The following is a 7,612-nucleotide window of genomic DNA, read 5'->3' as shown; positions in this document are numbered from 1 at the left end:
AGGATGTATTCACCTGGATGTATGATGATTTGAAAACCTTTGACCCCAACATAATGCAACATAAAACCGTAGAGTAAATCCTTCCAACATAAGCTAAGGAATATGCATCCCAATCTCGAACCTGCCATCAAAAGTGATCTTAACAACATTTTGGCAGCCAAAACCATTTTCTCTGTCTGCCACATACAATGGGTTGCGAACCTACTGTCAGTAAGGAAAAATAATGTATGCATTTGTCTTTGTGTTGACTTACAAAATTTTTAACAAAGCTTCTAACAAGGACAATTACCCATTTCCTCCTATGGAGCAAATACTACAATGGGTTTTTGGTTCTAAAATGTTGTCCCTCTTAGATAATTTTTTAGGTTACAACAAAGTAATGGTAGTTCCCATTGATCAATTGAAAAGTACTTTTAGAACTCCATGGGGAAACTTTTCCTATAGAAATATTCCCTTTGGTTTGATTAATTTTTGGGCAACCTTCAAGTGGGTGATGGATATTTCCTTTCTGGGATTGACAAATGAATTTGTTTTCATATATCCTGACGATATCACTTTTACTCCAAAAGGGGATCTAACCACATTTCCCACCTTAGAAATGTGTTTGAAAAATTTAGGAAGTTTGGCATTTACTTGAACTCCAAAAAGTTTATCTTTGCAGTCAATGAAGGAAATCTTCTAGGATGTATTGTTTATACATATGAAATGATGATTGACCCTAAAATAAATCAAGCCATTTATGGTCTGTCACCCCCCATTTCTAAAAAGGCTATGTGGTCCTTTCCAGGAAAGATAAATTTCGTTAGGCGGTTCATTCCCAATTTTTCTAAAATTTTCAAACCACTTAAAGATTTAGTAAAAAGGAATGCTAACTTTAAGTGGGGATACTAGGAAAAAAATATTTTTTCATAATCAAAAAGGATATTTTTGAAGCCCCTTCTCTGATGAAACCAAACTTCTCCAAATATTTTATACTCCATACTTTTTCCTCTTATGCTCCATATGTTGTTGAACTTACTACGAAAAATGAGCTTGTTAGATTAGGTTTTCATTGATGTCATTAGCATTGTTGAAGTAAGCCCCAATTGAAGAAAGCCCTACTATGCCCTAGGTGCATGAATGGAGAATCATATTATGATGGATTTGACACATCCTAGATGATGCATGAATGAAGAAGTATATTTAGATGGAGAGGACTCATTTTGGATCTCATGGTTCTGCAAGAAACACATTCATTTGTGAAGTTGATGATGAGTACATTCAAGATAGCTTCAATATTAGTGGAATTACTATGATCATGCTCTTGACTTGATTTTAGATGTGGAATCCCCCAATGAAACACTTCTCTAAGTATTAAAGAGAAACTCAAGGACAGTTGCTCTCTTTTAACTTTGGAGCATGTTAATCAATTCAAAAATATAATTATTTATATGTATTCCATCAAGATGGTATTCTAATTGAGGAACAAAATGAGTTGGTAGAATCTGTTGCGGAGATGTTCTATGGTCTAATCCATGTTCTTTATATATTAGCAAGGAAGGAAATGAGTGTTATGCTAGAGAAGTACAAAAAGTATAGATTTTGGAAGGTGCCCCAGAGTTTTTAGCTCAATTCAACCATTTCTCCCAGTTTTTCATTTAGATATTCCCCACATAAGTACTATTAAGATATCTTCCCAAAGTTTGAAGATGTATATCAAGGAAATATTGATGGAGAATTTTTTGGAGCTATGTTTCCACACTTTTTTTGGGTTGACATGCCCATACATCAAACATGTGAATCCCTAAAGCATATGCCATGGTTGGAGTTTGAAGAAGATAGTTACAAATATGGTTACTCAGCCATACAAAAAAGGAGCCTCATTGTCAACCATAAGATTGCCTGTTGTGCTAGATTGTGATAAAAAAAATTCCAGAATTAAAAGAAAGAATTTAATATATATTGTTGCATAGGTTGGCTCAAATACTCATGTCGGCCCTCCAAAACCAAACGACATGTCTCTTCACAATATTCAAACTAGTATAAATAAAAATTCGGACTCCTCATTTTACCCACCTAACTCATTGAAGATAAGACATGAGCAGAGACATTATTCAAATCCGAGGTGAGATAAAAAGGAGAAAAGAAGACAAACTTGAATAATCTTTTTGTGGTCACATTTTGAGATTTCGGCCTAGGGTTACAGCTATATATTTATGTGTGGATTTCTGTGTCACTGTGGAGAAGTTATGTGTTTGTGATTACACTCTCTACAATCTTGGCCTCTTATTAAGGATAGACCTCAACCTTGGAAAGAACTAACTGCAACCTCACAAAGAGTTTGATCTTATACAGGAGTAGACCTTGGGTCACTATAGGACTAACCTCAACTACTAACATCTCAAACCTACAACAAAATTATCTCAGACCTATGGCAAGGAATTTCAGATCTATGGCACCTGTACATATGGATTTGTGACATTTTTGGACTTGTGGATCCGTAGAACCTGAGCCTTTCACATTTGTGTCTTACAATTTGGACCTGTGGCTTTCATACCATACAGATCAATGGTTTACACATAGTTCATAGCTATGGACCTAACGCACAAAATTTTGGACCTATGGTGGCATTGAAGTGCATAACTATGGCATAAAAAGTTCGATGATTGGAAATTTAGTATCCCTTGAGAAAGTTCGATGATGGGAAATTTGACATACCTTGATAGAAGACTATTGGTCATTTCTTGAAGCAACCTATTGAACTTTTGGGAGCAGACTTGAAGAACAACATTGGGAACTTCTTGAATACTCTATGTAGCATATCATCTCACCTCATTGAAGCACTATTGAAGACTATTACTTGAGGACTTGTTGGAGCAGATTATAGAGGAGATTTTTAAACCAGATTTGAAGCAGCCCCCTCTTGTACTCTTTAGAACATGATTGAAGAACTTGAAGACAAAATTGAAGCAAATCTATTGAAGTAGCCATCACAACCCTTTTGAAGGAGGAATCTCAACCCATGATAGAATTGTTGTGAAGACCTTAAACCTTGGAAAGTGTAGACATATCTTCTATCTTGGAGAAACAACATTAGTGTCTTTTGAATTATCCTCCTAGGTATCTCTTGAACAAATCCTTCTTGGAACATCCTTGAATACAATTTAAAGATCGTGAAGCCATCATTGAAGAATTGTTAAATGCAGTATTGGAGTAGATTTCTTAACTCTTGTTGAACCAGTTATCTATGAAGAAGAAACATTATTGAATCCCTGATGAAGTAGATTTGAAGAATATTGTTTGTGCAGACAAAAAGATTCTTGGAGACACATACTAGGCTTGTTAGAATTGACCTTGATGAACTAGCCCATGAAGTATTTTGGATAATATTTGAGGCATTTCCTGAAGCAAATCTTGGATTTATTTTCAGGACTTGTTGAAGAAGATATTGGAAGTACTGAAGCAACACTAAAACCATCTTGAAGTAGAGGATTGGAGTCCTCACATAAGGTTGGAGCCTTGTGGAAAACCAGGTGAAATCATAAATTGTTAAGAGGATCAGATTCCTCAAGTAGACCAAGTGAGAGCTTGGTATAGTATAGGTTGGAGCCTAGCTTGAAATTGAAGATTGGAGTCTTTGCCTAGGGTTGGAGCACTGAAGGAATTATAATTGTTTTTGTGCAAATTGGAACCTGAATTGTTGTAAAAGAGTATTGGATTCCTCATCATTCTTATTAATTAAATTATTTTTCTATTGTACATATTGTGCTTTTACTAAGTGATCTTAACTAGTATAAGATAATAATTGTAAAAGAAATATTGATTCACCCTCCCTCTCAATATTTCCAACAATTGGTATGAGATCTAGTACCTTCAAGCACAACCTAACAACTAGAAGGTAGATCCCAGGAACACAAATTACAAAGTCAAGGAAGAAAGCCTCCAAACCTTCTGAAGATGTAAATCAACTTAGAAAATCCCTTTCATTTAATGGGACAAATTATGTAATGTGGAGCACAAAAATGGAGTTCCTTTTTATGGCCCTTGGCAATGAAGTATGGGAACCAATTATTACTGAAAATAATATTATAGATGATTCAAAAGAATACAATACGAAAGTGATGGAAGCAATCTTGAGTGGCATATTAGCTTCTGTAAAAATAAAGGTGGGCCAATGTTCTTCAGCCAAAATACTCTAGGAAAAACTACATAAACTTCATGAAGAATTTGGTTTTGTACTAGATCATGTGTAACAAGAGCACAAAGATAATCAAGATCTAGAGAAGATAACTGAAAACAAAATTGAAGACACCAAGAGCAAGGAAAACCTAGAAGATTAATAAGCATATACAAGAAGCTAAATATAAGAACCCAAACCTCACAAAGGAATAATTTTTCCTCCTAAAAGGACAAGTTCATGAAGTCGAAAAAGAAGGAAAAATCATGGCAAGCCAACTAAAGGAAAAAAATGAAGAGATCAAAAAACTTGAAGAAAATGCCATCTCCCTTAATGTCCAAGTAAATGAAGCAAAGAGAATGAAAGAATTAATGGAGAGTCAACTAATAAAGAAAGAGGAATATTGTGAAAAGTCAGAAGAAGAGATTGTTTCTCTACGGAAACATGATGATTAGTTTAACAAGAACTTGAAGAGTTATCAAGTCTTGGACAACACCCTAAGTTGTAAAATATAACCACTTGAGAAATCTGGTCTTAGATATGTAGGCGAGCCTTCTATAAAAAGTGATCTAAACCCTAAATCATCAAAGAACAAGAATGTGGAGAAGCTTGAAAGTTGTACCCCTAGCTCTAGAAGAAGTAAGGAAAGGAGTCAAAATAACATTGGAAGAACCTATGCTCTAAGAAGATATGTTGATGCTATCAAAAATACAAGTAGCAACGAATATCATCAAATAATATCAAGGCTGAAAAACGTTAGAAGTGCACCAAGACAATCCTCGTCTTCTGGGCATCAAACTATATTTTTTGGTCATTATTACTCTTGTACAAATTTTGGGCACATGGAAAAAGATTGCAGAGCATATGACAGAGACATCTATAAGGGCCCCTATGAGTTCCCTATAATTAAAGTTGTCAGGAGGATACTCCAATGTGCTCTTCAATAGAAATTATTCTCCCTCATTCAAGTCCAAAATTGAATGCTTCAAATACCATAATGTTGGGAATATAGCTCAAAATTGTAGCTTCAATTGGGTTCCTAGACAATCATAGAAAAAGTATCACGAAATTTTGGAGAAGGAAACATGTTGAACCATAAAAATATCATCTTGAGTGTACCTTCAATGATCGAGGCACTAATCCTTGCTACTGATCAAATATAGAAGATCTTACTTATAAAAGAAATGCATATTGTCAGGGGGAGGACATGTCAATGAATAATTTCTTAAGGATTTTCTCACAAAATCAGCACACTAAGGCTTATACATAGGCCATGGGAGTATGTGGTACACTTCCAAGGCTAATATTGGATGTAATAGGAGTGAAGTATGCAAACAGAAAGTTCATCCAGTGCACAAGTGGAGAATACCAAATCATGAATGTGAATTACATGATAAATAGTGAATATTGGTGGCATAATAGATCATATGGAGAATATTACCTAACAATTACTTATTTAGGGGGAGTGGTCCTTGATGATGATGGGGGGAGCACTTGATCGAAAAACATTGTTAAGAAAAGCACCTCATTTGCCAATAATGTAAAATGGAGAGAGACATTAGAGAAATTTTGAGGTCTAAAATGGGCCTCCTAAAGAATATTATAAAAAAATAGTGGAAATAATAAAATAAGAATAGATTACATCATCAAATTTTAGAGGGAAAAAAAGAAAAAACAACTTTTTCAACTCGTATTTTCAACTTATGTCCTTGTGGTTTTACTCAAATTTCGAGCGAGAGCATTGATCACATTTTTCATGTATTTATCATTTTTTGTGTACGAAAGTATGAAACGTAGGTACTCTTTGGATGAGGAATTAAATTATGCATCCAACGAGTTCTCCCGCTCGAAATTTGAGTAAAACCATAGGGAGGTCTGTTGAAAATGTGGGTTAAAAGAGTAGGGTTTTTTTGTTGTTGATCTTTTTACTCTTTTATTCCAAAAATTGTGAATCCTCCCCATGGCTTCCATCATCATATTGAATCCTATTGGTTCTTATAAATTTGATTTTGGTTGTGCATTGTTTTAGCACCATTTTTTACCTCAAAATTTCTCTAATGAGTAAAACGAGAGTCTCATCGTTAATAAGAGTTATGTATGTATGTTTCCATCAATGACAAAGGGGGAGATTGTTGGATAAGGTTGCCATTGATGTCATTAAAATTGTTGAATCAAGCCCTAATATGCCCTAGGTGCATGAATGAAGAATTATATTTTGATGGAGAGGACACATCTTGGATGGTGCATGAATGAAGAAGTATATTGTGATGGAGAGGACACATCCTAGATCTCATGGTTCTACAAGCAACGAGTTCATTAGTGAAGTTGATGATGAGTGCATTCAAGATAGATTCAATCTTAGTGGACTTACTATGATCATGCTCTTGACTTGGTTTTAGATGTGGAATTCCCCAATTAAACATTTATCTAAATATTTAAGATAAAATCATGGACAATTGCTCTCTTTTAACTTTGGAGCACGTTAAGCAATTCTAAAATATAATTTTTTCTATGTATTCTAGCAAGATGATATTCTAACTGAGGAAAAAAATGAGTTGGTAGAATTTTTTGCAGAGATGTTGTATGGTCTAATTCATGTTTGTTATATCTTAACAAACAAGGGACTTAGTGTTATGATAGAGAAGTAAAAACATACAGATCTTGGAAGGTTCCCCAGAGTTTACTGCGTGGGTAAACCATGTCTCCCAATTGGTCATTCAGATATTCCTTACACAAGTACCATTAAGATATACTGCCCAAAGTGTGAAGATGTATATCAAGGCAATATTGATTTTGGAACTATGTTTCCACACCCTTTTTTTATGATATCCCCGTACATCAAACCCATGAAGCCCTAAAGCATATGCCATGGTAAGAGTTTGAAGAAGATAATTACAAAGATGATTACTCAACTATACAAAAAAGGAGCCTCATTTTCAACCATGAGATTGCTTGCAATGCCACATTGTGGTAAAAAAAGTTCTAGAATTAAAAGACAATTTAATATATATATTGTTGCACAGTTCGGCTCATATACTCATGTCGGCCCTCTAACCCCAAAAAACATGTCTCTTCACAATAGTAAAATAAGTATAAATACAAAGTTTGACTCCTCATTCTACCCATATAACTTAGCGAAGATAAGACAAAAGTAGAGGCATAATTCAGATCTGAGGTGAGATAAAAAGGGAGCAAAGAAGAAAAGATTGAATCTTTCTATGATCACATTCTAATATTTTAGCCTAGGGTTATTGTTATATATTCTCGAGTGGATTTTTATGTCATTATGGAGTAGTTCTATGTTTGTAATTACACTCTCTACATTCTTGGCCTCTTCTTAAGGATAAACCTCGTCCTTGAAAGGAACTAACATTAGCCTAAAAAATAATTTGGTCTTCTATAGGAGTAGACTTTGGGTCACTACAGGACTAACCTTTTCTACTAGAAGCTCAAACC

At 34.6% G+C, this 7,612-nt stretch overlaps 1 pseudogene; it reads left to right on the top strand.

The window, feature by feature from the left end:
• The first annotated feature begins 6,374 nt into the window (after window positions 1–6,374).
• On the top strand, window positions 6,375–7,014 carry LOC149181730 (casein kinase II subunit beta-1 pseudogene; annotated as a pseudogene).
• The last annotated feature ends 598 nt before the right edge of the window (window positions 7,015–7,612 follow it).

Source organism: Pinus tabuliformis, chromosome 3_2 (assembly GCF_031772625.1).
Source record: "Pinus tabuliformis cultivar Carrire ecotype Pingquan chromosome 3_2, CPIR1, whole genome shotgun sequence".
Taxonomy (NCBI): Eukaryota; Viridiplantae; Streptophyta; class Pinopsida; order Pinales; family Pinaceae; genus Pinus; species Pinus tabuliformis.
This window is presented reverse-complemented; position numbering and strand designations above follow the sequence as displayed.